Here is a 25,555-nt window from a genome sequence, read left to right as displayed (position 1 = left end):
TTTCAAGTGCGGATAGTCTGATAAATATGGTTTGGGTGTGTCCCCATCCAAATCTCACCTTAAATTGTAGCCTTCATAATTCCCACGTGTTGTGGGAGGGACTTGGCGTGAGATAATTGAATCATGCGGTCAGTTTCCCCCATACAGTTCTCATGGTAGTGAATAAGTCTTATGAGATCTGATGGTTTTATAAGGGGAAGTTCCTTTCGCTTGGCTCTCATTCTCTCTCTTGCCTGTGGCCATGTAAGCCGTGCTTTTCACCTTCTGCCATAATTGTGAGGCCTCCCCAACCATGTGGAACTGTGATTCCATGAAACCTCTTTTTCTTTATAAATTACCCAGTCTTGGGTATGTCTTCATCAGCAGAATGAAAATGGACTACTACACTGATAATAGGGAAGGAATGAAGGTTAACCTAGTTGGTAAGAATTTACAGGGTCGTCCAGTCTGAAAGTCAGCCCAGCTCTCAGATTCTCCATTACAAAGGAGATTTATGCCAATGTCTGGGCCAGTGGCTCTCAACCCTGGTCCACATTAGAACTATCCCCAATATTCTGATTCTATTGGTCTTAGGTGGGGTCTGGGCCTCCTCATACCAAAAAAAAAAAAAAAAGCCCCAATTGATATAAATTAACTGTTAAGGAAAAATATTATTTTGTCCCCTTATTAAAACAGTAAGGAAGACTTTATTCAAGACTATTGCAATAGGGGAGAAAGATGGGGCTCAACTCCGAATACAGGAAGGACAAGTGAGGATTTATAGCAAGGAGCAGCATGCAGGGCCAGTGGATGGAAAATTATTGAAAGGAGACATCAAAGATATGGCTAAAGACAGTCCAAGGACTTAGACATCATAGCTCTGGGATGAGGAACTTGATGAGATAGCAGCCTGGGGGGCAAGAGCGAGACTCTGTCTCAAAAAAAAAAAAAAAAGAAGTAGCTGACTTTAAAAGAGTGCTCAGAAGTCATGATTTCCTACCCTGTACTTATGCCTTGCTCCCACTCCAGTAATAATAATAGTAATATATAATATAAAACATATTATTTTTAATGTAAAATATAAATAATACTTTGGATTCGAATGAAAAACCTGCCAAAGAACACAGCTGGCTTTCACTGCCATTGTTTCATCCGTTCCTAGCACTGTAAGAGCAGAGGCACAGCCTGTGGTGAGGCACTAGGTTTCCGAGCTTGACTGTCTTGGTTTAAATTCTGGATTTGCCATTTACTGACCTCATACAAGTTATGAAGCCTTTCTGTGCCTCAGTTTCCTCATCTGTAAAATTAAGATAATAGTAACATTGCCCTCATAGAGTTGTTGTATGGATCAAATGAGTTAAAACATGCAGAACCCTTAGAGAAGCACCCAGTAAATGGTCAGTATTTATTGGCTACCATTTAGACTTATAAATATGTATTCTTTTCTATCACTGCCATAAGCAGTTTCCACAAGCTTAACGGTAACACAGATTTAATATATTATAGTTCTGTAGAAGTCTGATATGGTCTTGCTGGGATACAATCAAGGTGTTGATGGGGCCTCCTTTGTGGAGGCTCTGGGGAGAATCTTCTGTTGCTGTTGTCATGCCTTTTCTAGCTTCCAGAGGCTGCCTGCCTTCCTTGGCTCAGGGGCATTCCTCCATCTTCAGAGCCAGCCACATTGCTTTTCTTTGTCCATTCTTACATCGTCACAGTTCCTCTGATCACAGCTGACAAAGGGTTCTCTAGCTTTTAAGAATCTGTATCATTTCATTGGGCTCACCCAAAAAATTCAGGATAATGTCTCCATCTCAATGTCCTTAACTTAATCCAATCTACAAAGTCTCTTTTGCCATAACAAGTAACATATTCATAAGGCCCAGGGAGTAGGATGTAGCTATTTAGGGGCCCATAATTCTTCCTAACACAGGATACCTCCATAATAGAAAATTTAACATCGTCCACTGTGATGGTTAATGGTCAGCTTGACTGGGTCACAGGGTGCCCAGATATTTGTTTAAACATTATCCTTGGTGTGTCTGTGAGGGTGGTTTTGGAGGAACTTAACATTTACATTGGTAGACTGAGTAAAGCAGGTCATCCTCCCTAATGTGGGCGGGCCTCATCCAATCAGTTAAAAGCCTGAATAGAACAATAAGGCCAGCCCTCCCCTAGGTAAGAAAGAATTCCTCCTTCCTGACTGCTTGGCTGTGACTTCGATCTTCTCCTGCCCTTGGACTGGAACTTATATCATCAGCTCTCTTGGATCTCTGGCTTATCAGCTGCAGATCTTGGGATTTTTCAGCTTACACAGTCACATAAGTCAATTCCTTGCAATCTCCTCTCTCTCTCACTCTCTTGTTTTTCTGGAGAACCCTAACGAATACATTCACAGACACTGCAGCAATATCATCGATATATATATTTTTAACCTGTCAATCAAGGTTTTAGGACGGCTCATTTAGTGTCAGTGCTGGGTCTGGGAAGCAAATAACACAGACCTGGTTCTTGCCCTCATGGAGATCACAGCCTAATGGACAAGCGGACACTGAACAATTGAACATAAACTGATCTGAAATTACAGAGGGTGACCAGCAGAATGCAGGCCAGTGCTGTTAGAGAGAGTAGCAGAGTGGAAGTTGTAGAGTGGGAGTCTGAAGTCCCAGTGCATATCATGAAATCTACTGAGTGGAGTTGACCTGAATTTAAAAAAAAAAAGCAAAATGAAATAAAATAGAAAACCTTAGAGCACAGTGAACATAATAAAGGTAAACTGTGCGTTTTGGAAACTTTAGTCTGATGACACTTTCAGACCTACATCTGTGCGTGGATTGCAGCGCCTGCTGTTGACCCTGTGTAACTCAGCAACAACTTTGCAAGCAGGGTCATCGCAAGCAGGGTCACAGAGCCTCCACTGGCCTGGAGCAGCACCATCTGGAATGCTTAGCCTCTCTGTAGATATTCTCCAGTAAAGAGGATTTTGGAGGGGTTTGTATGGTCAATTAAGTGTATGGGAATGACACACAGCATCTCACTCACTCAAGTGCAATGGGACTGGGAACTGGATCCCGGTGTATCTTAGTGTCTATCACACACTTAGTCACATTTTGTCACCTAGGCTCCAAAGCAGTGCTATGAGGGCCCCCATGCCTCAGAAAATCCCTCATCAAGGCATCTTCTCATCTCCTCTTGAAGCACTTCTCTTCTTAGGGATTAGATAAGGCTTCCAGGGCAAGATCCCATGAACCTATTCCTCTTCCTGGTCATGTGGGCAATGTGCGAACAAAAGCTCACATTGTGTTTTAGCCATAAAAAGCTCTGAGCTATGGCCCTGTTGGAAAAGAGTAAAAGGATGATTGACCTCAGGGAGAGCCTTGCTGGGGCTGGCTAACATGGATCTGTTTTATGATTTGATGCCAGCGAGCTGGGTGGCTCAGAGTTGGAAACAGTGGAATAATAAATCTCTACAGTTACAGCTTAACAAAGCATGCCTTTTAATATGGCTAGGAGGACACTATTAAAATGGCTCACCTTGGGAACACAGACAATAGGAGGAGAGAGACTAGGGCAAGTTTGAGGGACTGGTACAATTACATAGGCAGGGAGCCATTGACTCTAGCCAATGACCTTATTAGATGGGTAATATTATCCCCAATTAACAACTGAGGAAACTGAGGCTCAGAGAGGTTTTATGATTTGTTCCAGCTCATAAAGCTTGTGAGAGACAGTGGCAGGACCAGGACTCAAGTTTGTTAAACACTAAGAACAGTGTTGTTTTCACAGAAAGGGAAGAGCCAAGTCATATGAGAAGATTAGCATAAGCCAACAAAGCCAGGTGCCCATCTAGGTAGCCATGTGCCTCGCCACATTCCCAGCCCAGCCAGCCCAAGGGGAGCCTCATGCTCCCTGTCCAAAGCCTCTGGAGAATGACACTTGGGAGAATAATAATCATGTCTTCTTGCATGTGGTCCTGTGAACCAGCATGACAGGTAAAGGTCGCGGCTGCAGCAAGGGATTTCCCATCTGTTGATACTCAAATTCTTCAGCCAACCACTCCAAAATTGAAATGCATATTTAATAAGCTGACTCTCTGCAACAAAGCAATTTAATTCACTGATAATTATGCAGATCCACCTCTCGCTCTCAGGTGCCAGCTTCACTCTCGGTGTCCTCAATTTGGCATATTGCAAACCCCTACATCTGTCTCAGGCATTTACATTCCCAGAGTTGTGATCATTATTTTGGAAATGTCAAGAATTCAGAGTCCTGCAAAAGTATCGCCTTTCCACTAGGCTTGGCAGATAAAATGCAGGATGCCCAGTTAAATTTTAATTTCATATAAACGATGAAGAATTTTTTTAGTATGTCTCAAATATTGCATAGAACATACTTTTACTAAGCGCTTATAGGTTAAGTATTCAAATTTTATTGGGCATCTGGTATTTTTATTTGCTGATTCTGGCAACTCTATTTTCCATGCCAAATTAAGGTTTCTAATTGATCATAAGTTTCAGCTGCATCTTTAGCGCCAGGACAGAAGGAACCTCAAGGATGTATTCTCTCTCCTCCTGAAAGAACTGAATTTGGTTACAGTGAATTTGCTTATGCTGACTTTTTTTGCCCCAAGCAGCAAGGTTGATTCCATGAGATGCAGGCCTTTAGCAAGAGTTGAATGGCTGGGATTGAACCTGTGACTCCAGGTGGGCCAATCAGATCTGTTTCTGAGAACTAGGATTGAAAGAGGGAGACCTTGAGCAAAGTCTTTGCAAGTGGTTGGAACTGAGGTGACAGTTTGTGAGACACTCATTATCTCTCCCACACTTCCTCCTCTTTTCACTGAGCTAGACTCAGTTGATTTTTGTTAGCTTGAAACCAAAAACAACTTATCTAAGAAAGGGTGCTAAGCCAAGACAGTGGTTAGTAGAAGCATAAAGGTATCTTCTCTTGGGATTGCTGTGCTCATCTCTTCCCCATGCACCCAAATCCTACCTTCTTCAAGACCAAATTCAATCTCATCTTCTCCATGAAGCCCTTGTTAATGGTCCAGCACATAATAAAACATTGACTAATTTTCTCATTACCAAGGGCTTTCTCAACTGAAATTTGAGTAAGTGGAATTCCACCAGAAGAGTAGGGCTTTATGGAAATGATGAAGGAGATATTTCTTTTCAAAATGTCCATATCTGTCCCCTAAAAACTCCATAGGCAGCCAATCCTTTCATTGCCTGAGGCCCCTTCTAGGCTGTACCCTGTATGAGGTAGAACAAAGAACACTCCACTAGGATGCAGCAGATTCACCTTCTGGTTTGACTTCCACTTTTGCCCCTTCACTTGGCATGCACCCTTGTTGCCCCTACTTGCTCCGGTTCTACATTGCTTCTGAGAGGACCAACAGCCTTCTCTCCAGGCTTTCCCCACTGTAACCTCCTTCATACACTACTGCAGATAAAGTCTCTGATTAACAACACCAATATACAAAGGAATGACTGCTTCAATTTGTAAAGAGCTTACACAGATTAATAAAATAAGAAAATCACTATGACCCCAGTAGTCTATGTTTTACCCTCCTGTAAAGTGCGCGCAGAGCTCTGCCTCCCCTCCCCACCCCCCTTTTTTTTTTTTTTGCATATACTGTCTCTTCTGCTTGGAATCTCCTTGTCTTGCTTCTCTCTTGTTTACTCTTTAAGATGGAGCTTAAATGTCACTTCCTCTTTGAAGCCTTCCCAGGCTCTTTTCCAATCCCTCTGTCGCAGCTGAACGAGTTCTCTCCTTCTCTGTGCTCTCCTGGCACTTTGTACATTCTTGTATTATAGTATTTATCACACTATATTGTACTTATTGTCACACTTATTTGCTTACATTTCTGCCTCCCCCCACAGGCTATGAGCCCCTCAAGGGCAAGGGCAGTGTCTTCCTTGTGTATTCAGCACCCACACAATGCCAGCCATGTAGCAGATGTCCAGATTTAAAGGCTGGTCAGGATGACAGTAAATCCTCCCACTCATCTCTGCTACCCCATGGGTTCCTGGCCAAGTTGTATATAAGGAACGGCAGTCAAATAGAACAAAGTATGAGCTTTCACAATGATTTGCCAGTACCATAAAACCCCCAAATGAAGGTGTTTTTTGGATAAAAGCTGGATAGTAGATCAGAGCCTTAGATCTGAAGAAAATGGGGCCACCTTTTCTCTGTTCCTCAAGTCTAGACTGGCTGGCCATGCAGTGCCATCTCTAAGTCCACTTCCCCAACTAGCTTCATGGGTAGGGATGGCCAGGTTGCATGACAAACCCAGTAACGGGCAGAGAATCAGGCACAGAGAGAAGGCTTCCTTTGGGAAGAGGTCTGTGTGTGCAGATGCAGAAAGTGAAGGGGTGCAGTAGCTCCACCTGCCAGTAAAACAGTCTGATGATTATTCCAGGCTCTGGTCAGTTACAGGAGCTTGCCTCCTTCTCTTAGGGGGCAGCTGTCAAGAGAGTAGACAGAGGTACTAGAAGTGATGAAAGTTCCTCTAATCCTATTGTAGGAGAGAAAAATCAGAGAAGGGCAGGAGGCCCTCCTCCTCCTCCTCCTCGCCTCAGACCAGAGAAAAATTTCCCAGTGAATGGAAAGATTCTCCATGCAGTCTCCTCCTTTCCTTATGCATATCCTGTATTCCCTCCTTAAAGGATAGTCACTCCTCAAAGGAGAACTGAAATAAGATCTCCAAAGGGCCTGAGGACCAGAAATTAGAAAGACTAGTAAAAATATTGCAGCAAAGGGTCTAAGGACCAGAAATTAGAAAGACTAGTAGAAATATTGCAGTTCTTTCCTTTTAAAATCTACTGGTAACTTCATAGAATCAAATCGTTTTAAACAGCCTTCAAGCAACATAAACCAGCAGGTTGCCCTAGTTCAATGATTAAAATTTGGAGATAGAGAAATTTACTGAGAAAAAAACCCCAAAAATATTTGACATCCTTTTCTGATTGTGGGCTCTTGGGAAGAGTTCGCGTGTTTTCAGAGACCCACACGTCCCAGATGGGCTCCTATATGACTGGAGGCAAGCCAGGCTCCTGGAGTTAATTGATCTATGACCTTTCCTATCCGGGAAAAATACAAACCCGTGAGCACAGGCAGCAATTTGGGTGATGCTCAACCTTCTCATCGCCCCTCTCAGTCGGCAGCTTGGGTGCTGTCAGAATATCCCCATAACACATGAATACTGTAGAATGTTCTGAAATTACAGATAAGAAAAAAAACAAGAAAATTAAAATGTAATTCAACCACTGAATTAGTACCACTGGCACCATTTTTAGTCATTATCTTTCCAGGTCTTTGTGCGTGTACACATACATGCCTGCGTGCGTGTGTGTGTAACTATTACATTAAAATATTATTAAAACTTTTATTAGGTCATGTCTTATACATTAGTTTGTGTGTGTATGTACCTGCTTTTAAAAATGACTTCACAATACATTACAATCAGTTTTCTGTGACATTAAATATTCTTGCACAAAATCATTTTCAGTGGCTGCTGAGTATTCCACCATGGAGATGAAAGATGATTTAATTATCTACTCTTCTGTTGTTGGGCCTTTAGATTGTGTCCAGTTTTTCACTATTATAAACAATTCTGGAAATAAAAATTCTTTAGTGGTATTTTTGCGTACATCTATGATTATTCACCTAGGATAAATTCTTCCAAGTGGAATTGCTAAGTCAAAGCATTTGCAAACTCTGGAGGTTTTGTGACAGATATTTGACATCCAGTTGTGCAGTAGTTCCCTTCAGCAGCGGCCTATTTCCTTGAAATATGCCATGCCTGGGCAGTAGTGGATCTTCAGCACTTCATTGCCTAATTGACAAGTGAGAGGCCTCCTGAAGGGGCGCCCAGTTGTTTGAGCTTCAGTTACCCACAGAGATAACTCTCTCATTAGCACACCCTTGTTTGGTGTTTTTACCTCCCTGTCTCACTTCTTGCATTTCCGCCTTTGTCTTCCTGGGATGACTTCCCAAATAAACTCTTTGCATCCAAAGCCTTATTACAGAGTCTGATTTTGAGGGAACCATCGCCAAGTTTATGGAACTCAAACGAAGACATATGGGAACACAGTGGAGGGAGGAGCTGTTCTGTCTTCGTGAGCAGTGGTAGTCGTAGCAGCAGTCATTGTTAAAATAATAATGGTAATAATATTTACAAGGCAGTAACAGCATCACCACTTACTGTGTGCTTCCTGCATGCCAGGCACAATGATAAGTTCTTCACGCCCACTGGGCCACTCCACTTTAGAACTCCACTGAGTGTGCACTATTTTATCCTATCTGACGGATGAGGAAACCAAAGCTTAGGAGGGGTAAGCAACTCTCCCTAGACATGTGGTACGAAGTGGATGAGCTGGGATTTGGAGTCCAACTCCAGGACCTTAGAGAAGGACACATTTGTGCTGATGCCTTGCTGAGCAGTGTGTGGGGTCTGCCAGGTGTACAAGGAAAGAGGGGCATCTTGGGCTGATGGAGGAGCTTGTTGGGGCAGTGGGTCTTGCACAGGGGCTTGGAGGGAAAAGTGGGATGTGTCAGGAAGGGTCTAGATAGAAAAGAGATTCGAAGCTGCAGCATTTGGTGAGGCCGGGCTGTGATGGACTTCATTTATCCTGCTTAGAACTTTGTACTTGGAGGCATCGGATGGCACACTGTGAAGCACAGAAATGACATGCTCAGACCTGCATGGCAGAGTGGAGAGCGGAGAGGTGGCAGGGAACCCAATTAGCACGCAGTTGCAATGGGCTTTGCCTCCACCCTGCCATTTTCCTAACCCCCTCAGTGGAGGGGGATCCGGGCCTGCTGGCAAGTGAGCTGAGCGGCTCCCCTGGGATAATTTTTTTAGCAACTGGCTATTCTTCATACAGATTTGCTCCGCCAGGTTTCCAAAGCAGCCCACAGACTGTCCTGATCTATAAATAAGTTGTATCTGTCTCCGTTCACCCCCTCCCCTGTGGCTCCAGGTGCAGCCTTTTCTTTCTAGAATTCAGATAACCAGAGAGATGGCCTGAAGCCTCTGCTGGGGGTGGTGGGGGAGGGAGGGCGTGTGGACCGGCACTGACGGTTCTGAGGATGTAGGTGGTGAAGCTGTGAGTGCCTGAGCTGTGCAGGACCTAAACAGAAGAGACCTATATGACGTGGGGAAACTGAGGCTTAGAGATGCGAGCCTGGGTCTCCTGACTCCTTTAACTTACACAGCCTCGCCAGAGGCCCATCTCTTTAGCTATTCCTGTTGCCTAAAAATGCATTTATTCCAGGGAGTCACTTGAACACTCCCTACTTCAAATCTTTGCTTGAAATCTGCCCTTTTCAACGAGACCCACCAAGACGATGCATTTAATATTGCAACCTGGTCCTCCCTAACCCTCATTTTGTTCTCTCTTTTGCTTTAGCATTTATCGCCTTCTAATATACAATGTCATTAACTTGCCATTTTTACCCCTGCCCTGCTTTCCTCAAGGGCAAGGTCTATGTCCACTTTGTTCACTGATCTCAAGTTTCTAGAGGTGCCTGGCAATAGCATATGCTCAATAAATATTTGTTGGACTAACCATAGTGCTTGTCTTTCTCTTCTTGGCTGACTTTAATAGCAATTTGCAATTAGTCTCCCTGATACAAAATGTTAAGAGTTATGTAAATATGACAAAGACATGGCGATAGTGATAATTTTAAACTCAGGGCCACAGTCAAATTGCTAAGGAAGAACTTGAGAGCCTGCTCATCCATTCTTAAACATTTAACAAATCACTTCTCTGAAAACATCCGTCTAAGCTTCAGCATTCTAGACAGCTCTGTCCAACAGAAATATAATACAAGGACACACACATACTTTTAAATGTTCTAGTAGCTACATTAAATGAGTAAAAATAAACAGGTGAAATTAATTTTAATAATTCATTTCATTGAATCCATCATAGCCAAATATTATCATTTCAACATATAATCACTGTAAACATAATTAACGAGTTTTTACATCCGTTTTTTTTCTCCCTAAGTCTTTGAAATCCAGTGTGTATGTTACGCTTCCAGCACATCTCAATTTGGACTCACCACACTCTAAGTGCTGGGCAGTCACAGAAACCAGTGGCTTCCATACTGGACAGGGCAGTTCTGGAGGGGAAGACATGGCCTTTTTCTTCTAGTGGCTTCTATGTGAGCCAGTGGCAGCAGCACGTGGTAAGTTCAGGAGCAGAGGTGGGAACTAGGTACCAAGAGAAGACCAAGGCAGATGGGATTAGTTCTGTTTGAAGGGAGAGAGATTGGCAAAGACATGAAAAATCAGGTGGTTATTTTAACATCATTTACTGTTTGGTGACAAATTGAATGGCTCATGAATGGAAAAGAACTTGAGGTAACTATGGTTCAACCTCCTTGTTTTATAGGTAGGGATGTTGAGATACAGAAAGGGGAGGTGGACTAGCTCAGGGTCACACAGCAAGTCAATTTCCTTCTCTGTAAAATGACAAAACCTCTGTTCCACCCTCCCTTCAGAGTTCTTGTTGGAACAAATGGGATTATAAACAGGATGTGTACATTTTAGCGCATGGCTAAAAATGTAATTTCCAAAGGGACTCTTTCTGAGGGGGCGTGGGCCTCAAGTTTCTCCATGTGTCACGTGCTTCAGGGCTAAAGAGGCCTTGCTGAAGTCTATGTGCGGCCACAAGCTGTGTGTATTGTGGGTTCACATCTTTGCTGGTCCCAGTGCCTCCTCCGTATAGAAAGCCCAAGTGCAAAGCCTCCTGGGAGGGGAAAGAAGTGGGTTTGAAGACAGGCAGATTAGGGTTTGCATGTTGGCTCAGCCACTAATTGCCTGAATGATGTTGGGCCAATCCCTCACTTTCCCTAAGCCTCAGTTTTTTCATCTGTAAAATGGGAGTAACCACAAGGCATGTGCCAGGTTCCTGTTGTGAAGGCTCATAAAGGTAGCTCATGAGAGATGCTCACAAACATTTTTCTTCCACCACCTCTTCCAGCCCCAGGTTTTGATATGGCCATTCACCCATTGCACCCTCCAGTGTGCCTGGCACCAGGCTGAGTGATTTGTAACACTACTGAAAATTCTCACACAATCGCTTCTGTTAGGTGATTGAGAGGTGTAGGTGGAAGACATGGGAGATTGGCCAGAACCACGTGAAAACCTGCCTTTCCCAAATCAGCCCAGGTGTGGCCTCTCACAGTTCTCCCTCCTCAATCATTTCCCTCCATGGCAACTGGCAGGGTAGGCAGGGGCTTGTGGGCCCGACATATTCCATTTTTTCCATTCCAGTTTCCTCCTGAAACTTCTTGTGCAGGAATTGCCCCAATGGACAACAGGAGCGAAACTGCCTTCTTGAGCAGTGGCAGGAATTCACAGGGTGTCACACTCACCTGACAAGATTTCAGAGGGTGCCCTGGCCACGCCTCTTGGCACTCTGTCAATTCAACTTTCTCCTTATTTCTATTCATTGCAGGAATGTGAAAATTCAAAGCTAGAGTAAAATAAACAGTGATAATACAGCCAAGATTGTTAAGAATAATATCTGTATATTTCTACATGTAGATGGAGATTTAAAACATGGTGTTGGATTATACTCACTTGTGAAAGTTGCTTTATTTCTATATAATGTATGACAATCACCTTTCTTTTGGTCCATAAATATTCATTTGAAAGTTATTTAACAGCTAAGTGGAATTCTCTATTATAACTATACCCTATTACTGGACGATGAGTTCAGGACTGAGGGTTTATTGTTAGAAAGCAAAGCTTCCATGCAAGTCCCTGTCAGCTCAGCCTTTGTGCATGGGCTTAATTCTTTCTTCAACTTAAATTCCTGCATTGAAATAGATGAATAAAAAGAGTTACACAATAAAAACTCTTAAATAAGAAAATTGTACTTAAAAAGAGATAAAAAAGTAGGCATGCATGATTTCTATAGTGACAGTCCCCTTACTCTCTCTGCCTCTCCAAGCCATCCCTGGAGTGCTGGTAACTTTCTGTTGGGTATCCCTTCAAAACTTTTCTAGATTCAGCCAAGCATCCTTGTACACAAACCCCACATGCCCTACACACACACATAAATATTGCTTCAAGCTTTTGATGTGTAATGTCAGGTTCTGTTCCATAAAGATCTTTCTTCCCTTTAAATCTCCACTTGTTTCTGTCTTGTGACCCTGCTGCAGAGCCTTTGTGCCAGCTGCTATGGGATTTTTGGCACATCCAGCCTTTTGGAGCTCTCTGAGGCCAAGCAGAGAAGGTTTGGATTGTGAAGTCTCTGCATTGTGGTGTATGTTGGGAGCAAAGCTCATTCCTGATTCTGCTTTGGCTCTTGACCCAGCCCGATCTGTCCCAAGGACAGAAAGGTATGGAGAGATTTAAAGACCATCCTGGCTTCCTTGAAGAATGTAATATACCACTCCCAACTTTGGCAAAGCTTCATGCCTCTTTGTCATAAAGCTCATCTGCAAGAAAAGAAAAACAGAAGGAGAAAAATACTATTTTGTCCCATAGCCTAACACAGTGCGGGCTGGACCTAGGGCAGAGGCAGGGAGCTCTGTGGCCAAGACTGCTGAGAAGGTAATCATGTAACTTACTGTCCAAGTGGGACACTTCTGGGAATGAAGTGGAGAGCTAATAATGTGTATACTGGGACAGCAGGCACAAGCCAGATATCTGGTTACTCTTCCTTACGAGGGATGTCTTCAGCTTATAGGAGACACAGGTGGGGTGCAGTTGATGGGGGCACCAGGTGGGAATCAGAAAGCCTGGATTGAAGGTCCTGCCTCTTGTGGTTGGTGAGATCTGAGACAGCCACTTCACACCTAGAGCCTGTTTTCTCCTCTGCAAAGTAAGGGGTAAAACTATTTACCTTACGGGGCTGACGTAGAGAGTAAGTAGGATGTGGAGCTTTGTAAAGTGTGATTTGCTGTGTATGTGCTAGGTATTGGGGAACAAATTCCTTCAGCCTCATTAGTGAACCTGTAGAAAGGTCTTGTGGAAAGAGGCTGCTTAAGGTAACGACAGGGAGTTAAACTAATAATATTGCCTTCAACCACATTCCAGTACTCCAAAGAAGGGGCAAACCCTCGTATGAACCCAAGATAGAGATAAAGTGGGTGTTGTGGGCTGAATAGTGACACTCTAACATTCATGCCCACCTTGAACTTCAGATTGTGACCTTATTTGGTGCTCTGGTCTGAATATTTATGTTTCTCCAAAATGCATGTGTTGAAATCGAATCCCCTATGTGTTGGCTTTAAGGGGTAAGGCCTTTGGAGGTGACTAGGACATGAAGGTGGAACCCTCGTGAATGGAATCATTTCCCTTATAAAAGAAGCCTGGGGAAGCTTTTTCACCACTTTGGCCATGTGAGGACCCAGCACGAAGGTGCCATATTTGAAGCAGAGAGCTAGCCTCATCAGGTGCCAAATTGGCTGGAGCCTTGCCTTCAGAACTGTGAGCAACAAATTCCTGTTGTTTATAAGTTACCCAATAGAAGGTATTTTGTTATAGCAGCCTGAACAGACTGAGACATTTGGAAATAGGATCTTGCAGATACAATTAAGATAAAGATTGAGAGGAGATCATGCTGGATGAGGGTGGTCTAAGGTTACTCAAGGCGAGGGTCCTTAGACGAAGAGGAGAGGACACACACAGGGAGAGGGAGGAAGGCCCTGTGCAAATGGAGGCAGAAATTAGAGAGATGCTGCCACAAGCCGAGAAATGCCAGGAGCCTCCAGAAGCCGGAAGAGGCAGGGAATTATCTGCTCTAGATCCCCGGAGGGTGCAAGGCTCTGCTGACTCCTTGATTTCAGACTTCTGCCTCCAGGATTGTGAGAGGATAAATTTCTGTTGTTTTTAGCTACATTTGCTGCTGGTCATGTCATTACTGGATATCAGCAAAGGTGTGTGCCTTAGCAAAGGCCCAGAAGTTCTTCGAGTAGAAGATTTAAAATTCACCATCGGCCAGGTGCAGTGGCTCACACCTGTAATCTCAGCACTTTGGGAGACCGAGGCGGGCAGATCACTCGAGGTCAGGAGTTCAAGACCAGCCTGGCCAACATAGCGAAACCCCGTCTCTACTAAAAATACAAAAATTAGCCAGGCATGGTGGCGCATGCCTGTAGTCCCAGATACTTGGGAGGCTGAGGCACGAGAATCGCTTGAACTTGGGAGGCAGAGGTTGTGGTGAGCCGAGATCACGCCGCTGCCCTCCAGCCTGGGCAACAGAGCGAGACTCCGTCTCAAAAGAAAAGAAAAGAAAAGAAAAAACAAAACAAAACAAAACTCACCATCGAAGGCAGGAAATAACAGGTGTCAGACGGACTTGAAAGGGGTGTGAGATACACACATGTACACACATGCACATCCCTTTCTTTACCAAATATGAGAGTCCTCTGCTTCCTCATCCTCATTACCGGCAGGCTTTAATTCCTGGGAACCTCTCTATTGCTGTCCTGGGTGGGCAGAGATTGTTTCTGCGGGTCTTTTGCTCTACTTTGCTCAGTGAAATCCTTCAAATTGGATTCCCATTTCTCTTAATCACAAACAGTGCTACAAAAAGGGCCCTGAGAGTTTACGCAGCAATGTGATGTAGAAAAAAATATAATGGCTCTGAAGCCAGAAGACTAAGACTTCTTCAAGGTCACACATCGAGCACATAGCCCTGAATACGCCTTTCCCTGTTTTGATGAAAGTTACACATACGGGTGCTCAAACCCTACTTAATCGACAAATTGATGTGTGTCCCTGGAATTGTTTGTGCAGCCAACTGCATGGGAATCCGAGAGAGGCGAGGGCGTCAGAAGGGCGAGCGTCTGGGATATTTTAATATTCAGTATTTTCAGACTCAGCAGGCAGCAGGCTAAATCTGTCCGCTGATGGTCAGGCATGAATTATGAAACCACTCACGCAGGTTGAGAGGTTGCCCTGAGCTGGGGAGGTGCCGCCACCAGTGTCTGCTCAAAGTGGTTGGGGGATGGGTTGCTCCCCACTCAGGAGGGAAGGGGGAATATGAACAGGTGAGTGGCCACAGTGGGGGTGTGACCCGTAGACAGTGGGACCAGCGGGGGCTTCCCAAATCCTGGGCCCTCAGACTGCAGGATCAGAAGAGGGAAAAAACCCTATAGGACAGGCTCAGCTTCCCAAGGCTGGAGGGTGAGGCTGCCCCCTAGTGGCTGAAGTTCACGACAGGACGGACTTTCAAGGAGTCCCGGGCGTTCCAGTGCTTTCTCCCAGGAAGTGGGCTGTGCAGGCTGGAGGTGCCCTAGTGTCAGGCTGAAGGCTGGGAGTCAACGTCTAATCATCAAGGTGATGGAACTCTAAGGGCTGAAGGTAAGATAGGAGGTGGTGGCGGTGGAGGATTGTGTGTAATGGCCAGGGGAGAGAATGAAGAAGCCGAGACTCTGTAGTAATACTTAACAACAGCAGCTCATTAAGTATAACTACTTATTGATGTTCTGTTTGTATCTGACATGGTGCTAAGCATCTCACATATTTTCTCAATTTATCACAACAACCTATTCATTAGATATAATTACTTTCAAATATACAGATAAGAGGCAACGTAAATAATTCAGTATTATCATTACAATGTGTGTGGTAGTTTATAGCTATGTAACACTGTCACATAGGCACTTGAGAAGCATTATCTCTTTCAGTCTTTACACTTATTTTTCTGAGGTAGGCTTTATTATTCCTATTTTTATTATTTCTGTCTTATCATTGAAGAAACTGAGGCTTAGAGAGGGTGTATATCAGTTAGCTTTCACAATGTAGCAAATCATCCTTCAAATTTAGTGGCTTGAAACAATAGTTACTTATTTAGTTTGTAATGCAGTGAGTTGGCAATTCGGGCTGGGTTCAGCTGGGTGGTTCTTCTGGTCCCAGCTGGTGTGGTGAGACCACTATACCTTTATGGTCAGATGCTGGTCAGCTAGGTGATTCTGCTTCAAGGGATTGGTTAGTTGTGGGCTGGGGTAATGGGTGGAGACTGGTCCACATGTTTCTCATCTAGCAGGCTAGCCTAGGCTTGTAGCTGGAAGGGGTCTGAGAGAGAGAATGGAAACATGCAATATCTCTTGAGGTCCAGGATCAAAACTAGCACAATGCCACTTCTACTCAACTATTGGCCAAGGCAGGTCACATGACTAGTACAGATTTAAGGGGTTAGGAATATAGACTCCACCTGCTGATGGGAGGAGCTGTAAAATCACATAGCAAAGAGTGTGGTTATAGGAAGGGGTGGCGAACTGGGGCCAGTTTTGCCATTTATCACTAAGTGGCTGTGGGGAGTAGAGGGTGGTTCCCAGGCAGAAAGAACAGAATGTACAAAGACCCCCCTAAGACTCTGGGCAGGAAAGAGCACGTATAAGCTGGCATGCCTGAAATACAAAAGAGGAGACAGTAGGAGAAGTTGGGATGAAGTGCTGTTCTTAGAACTTTGTATGGGTTAACTCGCTTAATTCTCACAACAACTCCATGAGGCAAACAGTATGATTTTATTCCCTTTCTAGGAGGGAAAGCTGAGGCATGGAGAGGTTGAACAATACTCTAAGTTATACAGCTAGAAAGCAGCAGCATCAGATTCCAACCCTGGGAGCCTAGCTCCAAAGCCCATACCAAAAACCACTTGTTACACTGCTGGCACCACAACAGGTGCCAATAAAGAACTTGGGAAGAAAAGGTTGTTGGTGTAGAGTTTGAGGGCCGAATGTTGAAACTAGTTTCCTTAGAGGCTTAAAGACAATAAGGTGGAGATTCCCTGCCACCTGTTTGCCCAAGATTGGGACTGCTTATTCCTGCTTAAAGGTAGCAAGGAACCAGGAGAACTCTTGTGTTTCCTTCTGGCTCTTTGACCCTACAAATTGGTGTACAATAGTGTCAGGTGTATTCACTAGGATGCTTTTGGTCTTAAGAAACAAACTGACTCAGTGTAGCTCAAGTTTTAAAGGAGGTGTTCCTTAGCGCCTTACTGGGTGAGCTCAGAGAATTAGAGGATCTCAGGAAGGGCAGGAATTAAACGAGGTCCCGGGACTTCACTGGTAGTAGTTTGTGGGCTCACTTTCTAGGTTGTAGCAAGCCAGCTAAGTCAATTCTAAAGACTTCCCACCACTACGTCTCCTCGTTCAAGTCTTAACTTTCCATGATAGAGAATATGCCACAACTTGGGTCACATGTTTTTACGCTAGGCCAATTGAACCTGGCCAGGAGAACGGGTTCATGAGTATAACCAAGGCCAATGTGGGAATCACTATGAAGCCATCCTACTCAGGGTCTATTGCTTGGTGGTGGGATGAGTTCTAAGCACCACTAACTACACCCACCTGGACAGTTCCAAGGATGCATCTATTTCTAAAGCAAAGGAGTAGATTTTCTTCTCCCAAGGATCCCAAAGTTCCAGAGATTCTGACCAAACTCATATCCAGCAGTTTTGTTGCAGATACAAATTCTCAGCCAGGGAATTTGGATATAGTTTTATTAATTACATTTTTTGAGTCTAGCAAATAGCTTTCATTAAATTATAACAACACAAGGCAGACAATATATTTAAGCCCAAACAATTGTACTGTGCAAAGCTTGTATTTATGAGATAGTGCTAGTCAATCCTGACTTCCTAAAAGATCAGGGTTGTAAAATATTTATTAGCAGTTCAAAGACATGTCTTTTTCAAATCCAATATCTTCTTTAGGATAGATATGAGGGCAGGCAGCTCTATTTGTTGATTTCACAGCATGATGTTCTTTGGATGGTTCAAAGGTGCTTCCTTGTGTTTCCAGAGAGATGGAGCTGGGTTCCGTAGATTAACAATTCCTCTTGTAAGCTTCATGTATGATTTGCCCCCAGATTGAAAAGTCTGCTTGCACAGATTAAATGAAATCCATGATTTTCAAAAATATATTTTGACTACTTAAATTTCCATAAGAAAGCTTCTTATACACCAGCACAATTGTCTTGCACCTAAATGCTTTATAACACTGATCATTCTGATTCTTGACATAGATAAAATTATTGTGGAAATGGAATCTATTTGGAGAGTTTTGGGGTTGGAAATTTAAGACTCAGATACTCAGCAGGCGTGACTTTGCCACCAATCAATTCATTATGTGACCTTGGACGAACACCCTAGAATTTCTATGCTTTTTTCTATTTCAATATATAAAACTGGGATTGGTAAATACCAGTTAGGAATGTGTTCAGCTACAAATAATGGAAAACCTGTTAGGGGTTTATTTTTCTAACTCAACTGGTCAAGATGTAGGAAATACAGAGTTGGTGTAATAATCAGAGGATGTTATTTAGGACCCAAGATCCTTCTCTTTTCCTGTGATCAGCCTGTGGTTTTGTCCTCATGGTGGAAAGATGGCTGCTGCACCTTCAAATGGGAAGAAGAGGAAGGGTCATGGGTCAAAGGAAATGCTAGCTGAGTCTGTTCCTCCTATTTTTAGGGAAGCAACAGATTTCCTGGAAGATACCCCTCTGCTTCCCAAATAGTCTTCTCCTTACATCTCATCTGCCAGAACTGAAATGTGCCCACCCTAACTGCGAAGGTGTCTGTGGAGGTGATCTTGTTTTCTGGGCATATTGTAGACCTGAACCTAACAGTGTCTTTTTCTGTCCCAAAAGGGTAGATGAAAGCTATTATTTATTGATCTTCTACCAGTTGGCAAGCATTGTGCTAACCTTTTTCACCAATTATGTCAAATTTAATTTATAACACACACACACACACACACACACACATATATATGGTAAGTGTGAACTTTATTTTATAGAGATGAAGAAACTAAAGCTCAAGAGATTAGGTAAATTGCTCAAGCTTACAGAGTGGGATGAATTAAAAATATCTCCTATCTCTACTGGTTCAGAAAGGATGGAGGCGGTTTTGAGTTACTTTGAATATTTTCTGTTGGCCTCTTGGGGAGGAGCTTAATTTTCTTTTCTTTTCTTTTTTTTTAACTCTATATGCCTGAAGGAGGGATGGATGTGGGGGTAAGGGTAGAGCTCCTAGAGGCCCAGGGCCTCCCTCTGAATGCCCACTGTGATGTTGAGGGGCTCTGGCCTGTGCTTCCTTAAGGATGCCACCAATCCTTCCTAGATTTCCCAGAGCTGTAGTGGTCTGCCTCCCCTTAAGGGTCCTCCTATGCTTGAGGCAGATCCCTTTCTCACTGTCAGCCCCATTACAAACTTCATGTAGGTCAACTGCAGTGATTTGAGGGAAATGGAGCAGGACTCAGCTGCCCCCCAACTCTTAGGAGCAAATAACATAAAGAGCCATGCTGCAATTAGTCAAGGATGCAGTGTTGAGAGGCGATTGCTGCCTTTGAATCACCCTTTGCCACTTATTGGCCATGTGACTTGCCAGTTACTGGATGACTCCTCATCTCAGTTTCCTCATCTGTAAAATGGGCCTTAACAACAGTACCTCTGTCATTGAGTTGTTGTGAGGATGAACACATGTAAAATACTTATAACAATGCTACCTACTACATAGCTAACACCTGTGAGTGCTTAGTCAGTCTTGCTGAATGTCCTCTTTTAGACATCTTTGTGATCTACTCGATTTTATAGATTCATTCTTTTGAATCTTGAGAGCCAAATTTCTTGGGTTGTTCTTTTTCTTTTCTCTTCCTTTTTTTTTGAGATGGAGTCTTGCTCTATTGCCCAGGCTGGAGTGCAATGGCACGATCTCAGCTCACTGAAACTTCCGCCTCCTAGGTTCAAGCAATTCTCTCTCCTCAGCCTCCCAAGTAGCTGGGATTATAGGCATCCACCATCATGCCCAGCTAATTTTTTTTGTATTTTTGTAGAGATGGGGTTTCATCATGTTGGCCAGGCTGGTCTTGAACTTCTGACCTCCAGTGATCCACCCACCTCAGCCTCCCAAAGTGCTGGGATTACAGGCCTGAGCCACTGCATCCAGCCCAGGTTCTTCTTAGGTGACTGTTTGATTTTAGTGGATACTGTACTTGTCAATAATTGCCTTTGGTTCTGGCTGTTAATAAAAACAAGAAAAAGGATAGCTAATATTTGTTGAGCTCTTATTCTTCTGCTTTTCTAAAATACGGGTTAACAGGACAGTATGAGTTGAGCCCCCTAGAGTTGTGCAATATGGTGGCCCTTGCATTAGTCAACTTGGGAGTGATGGGTTGGTAAATAGCAAAGATCACTTTGTTTTCATCACTGTTGAAGCTAAGCCTGCAGTTTTAAATACGCTGTTTTCTTTGGCACCAGTTTTACTTTCTTCCAGGCCTATGAAAGCCACCTGCAACCTTATATGTGATGTTCTTCTGTCTTTCCTCAGCATGCAGCCCCTGCCCAGCAAAACATCATCTGGGGACATGAGGCCAAACACCCATGTTCTGGTCCCACTTCTAGCACTGCCTTGTGCCATGACATGGGGCAAGTCACTCCCCCATTTTGGGCTTCAGCTTCCCCTTCTAAGAGATGATTCCTAGGCCGTCTTCCAGCTCTACTATTTTCTGATAGTCACTGAAAGATGCTCTATGACTTTGGGAGCACACGGTGCTTGGGAGATTTTGGTTTTGAAGTTTTCCTTCTGAGGATTGCTTTAATTTATTGGGCATCTTGTTGCTGAAAAATACAATCAAGAAAGAAAACACACAAATGCCTTTTCCTTCTACAAATGTGATGCTTAAATAAAATTCAGTTCCATGGAGCAAACACAGAGGAGTATAAATGGATAGGGTTTCTCTTGTCTTTGAGCAGTCCCAGAGGAGGCTGTAAACAGCAGGATATCCCTTCAACCAGATGGGCTGCTGAGCTTAGAGAGCCAAGCAGTCACAGAGAAGAGAGAAATGACTTGTGGAAATATAAGGAAAGGCTGGTTACCGTGATGTCAGTTTATTCTCACAGCTGAATATAGTCAGTCTGGAAGCCAGAAAGAAGATGAAGATTAACCACGCTGAGAGGCTCTCAAACCCGAGCTGATGGGCGTGATGTTCCAAGTCACAGTTCAGAGTCTGATAGGAATATGGCCCATTGAGTTAACTGTGGATGTGAGACATCCTTGAGAGCAGGACGAGGCTCAGGAAACATTGACAGGGTTAGATGACACTCCACCCCTCTTTAGTGGTTTTGCCCCATTTTTCTTGGTGCTGTGAACAGCTTGGGATATCTAGGGTTTCTTGCTGCCTACAGAGCCCTCTCCTATCACCTTACCCAGACCAGCCTTGTCTTATCCAGTGACACCCTGTTTTTAGATTTTTTTTCTTTCCCCTTTCATCTTCAATCTTATTAAAATTTTACTTGGGGGATATTATGATGAGGGTAGAAAGAGTCATTGTCTTTGGACTCAGGCAGTCTTCAATGGAAATCTTGGCTCCTTTGCTCATGACAATGAGAACTTAGGCCAGTTCTTTGGTTATCCTGTTTTCTTGCCTTTGAGATGGGTACAGTAAAATCTAACGTACAGCAGTGTTGACAGAATTGGATGAGATACAAAGCTCATCTAAACAAACAGAAAACAAGACACACACACAGGAAATGCTATTTCTTCCTTCCTGTCCCATCTTATAGCTCCTGCACATTAGCATTTGGAGAACTTAAAAATTTACTGATGCCTGGGATCTGCCTCATCACCTGCTGGGAACCGGTCCTCTTTAAAAGCTCCTCAGATGACCCTGTGCAGCCTGGGCTAAGACACACTGCCCTCGGGAATTGCTGATTAAGGGTTTGCTCCTCTACTCTCAACACTGTTTCTGTTACCATCCCCTTGGATTTGATTCCCAAAGTCAATCTATCTTCTGTATTTCAATCGGAACAACAGTAGGTGCACCAGATCCCTTCCCTCTGCCTGGATATTTGTTTTCCTTGGCACCTTGACAAGAGTAGGGCCATCTTCTCTAAGATGAGGGAAAGGATGAATAAAAGATTTACTGAAATGTTGTGGCAGAGATCTTTGGTGTAGAATGAGATGTTCTCTGGCACACTGGTAGAGAACCAGAGGGCCCAGGTAGGACCAGTGAGCCAGTTGGCCAGATTTTCTGTCTTCTTTCAGCAATACTGAGGCAGGAAAACAGGCTGAAAAGCACTTGGTAAATTTAGAAATCAGGGAATTGGTGATTCCAATGTGCAATGGACAGCTAGGGTATGCCAGACCATGAGGTGTAGTCTGGGAAGGGAGACAGGTGTTTAGGGCTGAAATCAGTTCCTGAAATGGCTGACAATGAGCTACTCCTCCTGCTTCCTAGTTACATCTTGCAGGAGACCTTTGAACTATATCCTCTTAGCCCAGCCCAGAGGTTATCTACAGACAATTCCCTTCCAGCCCAAAGCTTCTGGTGTCTCTCTGCCTGAGGGTGTTCTGTGGCCATGGGCATTTGGCCCTCACATGGGGCATGCTGGAAGTATCAGGAAGTTAATGGGTTTGTTTCTACCTTCATTACGGAGGGATGACAGTGGGTGGATGTATTAGCTGGGGTTCTCTAGAGGGACAGAACTAATAGGATAGATGCATATATAAGGGGGAGTTTATTAAGGAGTATTAACTCACATGATCACAAGGTCCCACAATAGGCCATCTGCAAGCTGAGGAGCAAGGAAGCCAGTCTGAGTCCCAAAGCTGAAGAACTTGGAGTCCAGTGTTCGAGGGCAGGAAGTATCCAGCATGGGAGAAAGATGTAGGCCAGAAGAATAAACCAGTCTAGTCTTCCCACGTTCTTCTGCCTGCTTTTATTCTGGCTGTGCTGGCAGCTGATCAGATTGTGCCCACCCAGATTGAGGGTGTGTCTGCCTTTCCCAGTCCACTGACTCAAATGTTAATCTCCCTTGGCAACACCCTCACAGACACACCCAGGAACCAAACTTTGCATCCTGCAATCCAATCAAGTTGATGGTCAATATTAACCATCACAGTGGATGAACACCCGACTTACTTGTTTCTTAGAGGGACAGTCCTGAGGCATGTTCCACACAGTTTCTCAGAGGTCTCCTATGTGGCCAAGCCCTAGATGCCCAGTGATAGCACATCCACGTGCCCTTTTTCTGGCTTTCCTCTGTCCCCTGCCTCATTCCCTGCTTCCTGTGCATCCTGGTATCACCTTGAAAATAAGCTATTTGGACTCAAATCCTTGTCTTAGGGTCCACTTCTGTGGGAAAATACCCACCTTTCATCAGCCTTTACTTACTCAGGGGTTTTTGCATCTCTCTTCATACATCCGCCTCGTGAGATGGCCCTGCCAGTGTTCTCTGAGGGGATACATTACGGAGTTCCCCACCTTATATGTGTCTTCATTGTTGAACACACATCTTTCACAGCTGAGGGCAGTGCTTTCCACTCTGCAGGTTGTGACCCACTGTGGATTTAAAAATCCACTTACTAAAAATGAAAGGAAATGGATGTGTGTCAGAGTGTATTACACATTGCAAAGTGCATATTGTTATATGAAAATTTCATTTCAGTTGTGTGTGTAGATGATCACGTGTTGGTGAAATATATTTCTTAACGTGCAACACGGTAAAAAAATTTGGAAGCCACTGCTTTAGTGGGTCTCTGTGTTTTTTTAAATCCCAGAATCCATTCTTCCCTTTCCCTCTGGTAACAGCACCTCAGTATTCCTTTCAACAAGGAAAGAAGCCTGTGTTCCTCATTCCGCAGTCTTGACTGGACTGTCAGTCATGGTGTTCTGTTGTTCGTTGGTCAAAAGATGATCACATGACTCATGATAGGTCAGTCAGGTGATTGCTCTAGGGAACCAGAAGGAGAAACACAAGAGCTGAAAAGAGTTGAAGATGCTTCATTCAAAAGGGAAGTCTGGAAGACAGTATCTATTTTTTTCCCCTGCTCCCCGGATCCTTGAACTTCTTTGATTTTTTTTCCCTGTCAGCATCTGGTGGTTCAGTTGTTGGGTTGCTTCCACAAAATACCTGCGGACTACTGCTTTATTTCCCCACCCTTAGGAAGGTAGAGCTGTTTTCTCTTTCCAGAAATCAAAGAACCTTCCCATGTGTGAGGGCTTTGGAGTTAGTTGATCCTGACTCTACTACTTCCTGGCTGTGGAAAATTACTTAACCTCTGCAAGCTTCAGGTTCCTGTCTTGTAAAATGGGGATAGAAATGCCAGGCTGAAGGTTATTGATGATGTTTATGTAGCCATTGGCCCTAGACGTTCAACTGATGGCAGCCACTATTCTGGGCCATATCTTATTCATCTTTGTTTTACTAATGATTACTTTTTACTTATTTTCCATATCTATGTGGAAAATTAATGAGTCCTCATGACAATGTGGATTTTTACAACTAAAACCCACGGTTGAATTTCTTTAGATATTTACAACCTCTTGTTTATTACACATGTGATTTATTGTTCAAAAACATAAGAAAATATACATGGTGTGAGGTTAGACAAAAGAGTTCTTACACATAATAACAAAAGCACAATCCATAAAAGAAAAAAAATCAATATATTGGACATAATCAAAATAAAAACTTATGCTCTGTGAGAGACAATGTTAAGAGAATAAAAATCAAGCTACAGACTGGGAGAAAATATTTGCACATCAGATAGCTAACAAAGGACTTCTATCTAGAATATCAAAACGCTTTCATAACTCAGAAAATATATAACCTAACTAAAAATAGGTAAAATATTTAGAGATATAATCAAAGAGAACATATGGGGGACAAAAAAGCATATTAAAGATGCTCAAAATCATTAGTCATTAGGGAAAAGTGATTTAAAGCCATAATGAGATACAACTACCTACCTATAAGAATGGCTAAAATAAATAATACTGATAATACCAAGTGCTAACAAGGATACAGAGCAGATGAAACTCTCACATGTTACTGGTGGGAATAAAAAATAGGTCAATTGCTCTGGAAGACAATTTGATAATTTCTTAAAAAGTAAAGCATACATTTGCCATATGACCCAGCAATCCTACTCTTGGGTATTTACCCTAAAGAAATGAATACTTATGTTCACAGAAAAACCTGTACACATATTCATAGCAACTCTACTTATAATCATCCCAAGCAATTTAAATGTCCTCCAGCAGGTGAATGGATAAACTGTGATCTATACACCACGTAATGCTACTCAGTATAAAAAGGAATGAACTGTTGATGCCCACAATAAACTTGCAGGAATATCAAAAGCATATGCTGAGTGAAGAAAGCCTGCCTCAAAACGTTGCATAGTGTATGATCCCATTTGTATGGAACAGATCAGGGATTAGACATTAGGGAATGAGGGCATTAGAGGAAGGTGTAAGGTTTGACTGTAAAAAGATGGCACAAGAGAATTCTTTGGGGTGATGGAACTGCTCTGTATCCTGATTATGATGGAGGATATATGAATCTACATGTGTTAGAATTCATAGAACTATACATCAATATGTCAATTTTCCTACATGGTAATTTAAAAACCCTTTTCATTATGTAGAGTCGTTTGTTGGTTATGTGGAGTCCTTTGTTGGTTATGCAGAATCCTTCGTGGTTATGTGATTTGCCCTTGTGTTTACCTGGATATTTTGGTATTCCATAGACCTGCCCTGTCCAACACAGTAGCCACTAGCCACATGTACCTAGGCTAGTCTGAACTGAGGTATGTTCTAATTG

Source organism: Hylobates moloch, unplaced genomic scaffold (genome assembly GCF_009828535.3).
Source record: "Hylobates moloch isolate HMO894 unplaced genomic scaffold, HMol_V3 SCAFFOLD_9, whole genome shotgun sequence".
NCBI classification, from domain to species: Eukaryota; Metazoa; Chordata; class Mammalia; order Primates; family Hylobatidae; genus Hylobates; species Hylobates moloch.
The sequence above is the reverse complement of the archived record's forward strand: the minus strand, read 5'-3'. Positions refer to the sequence as shown.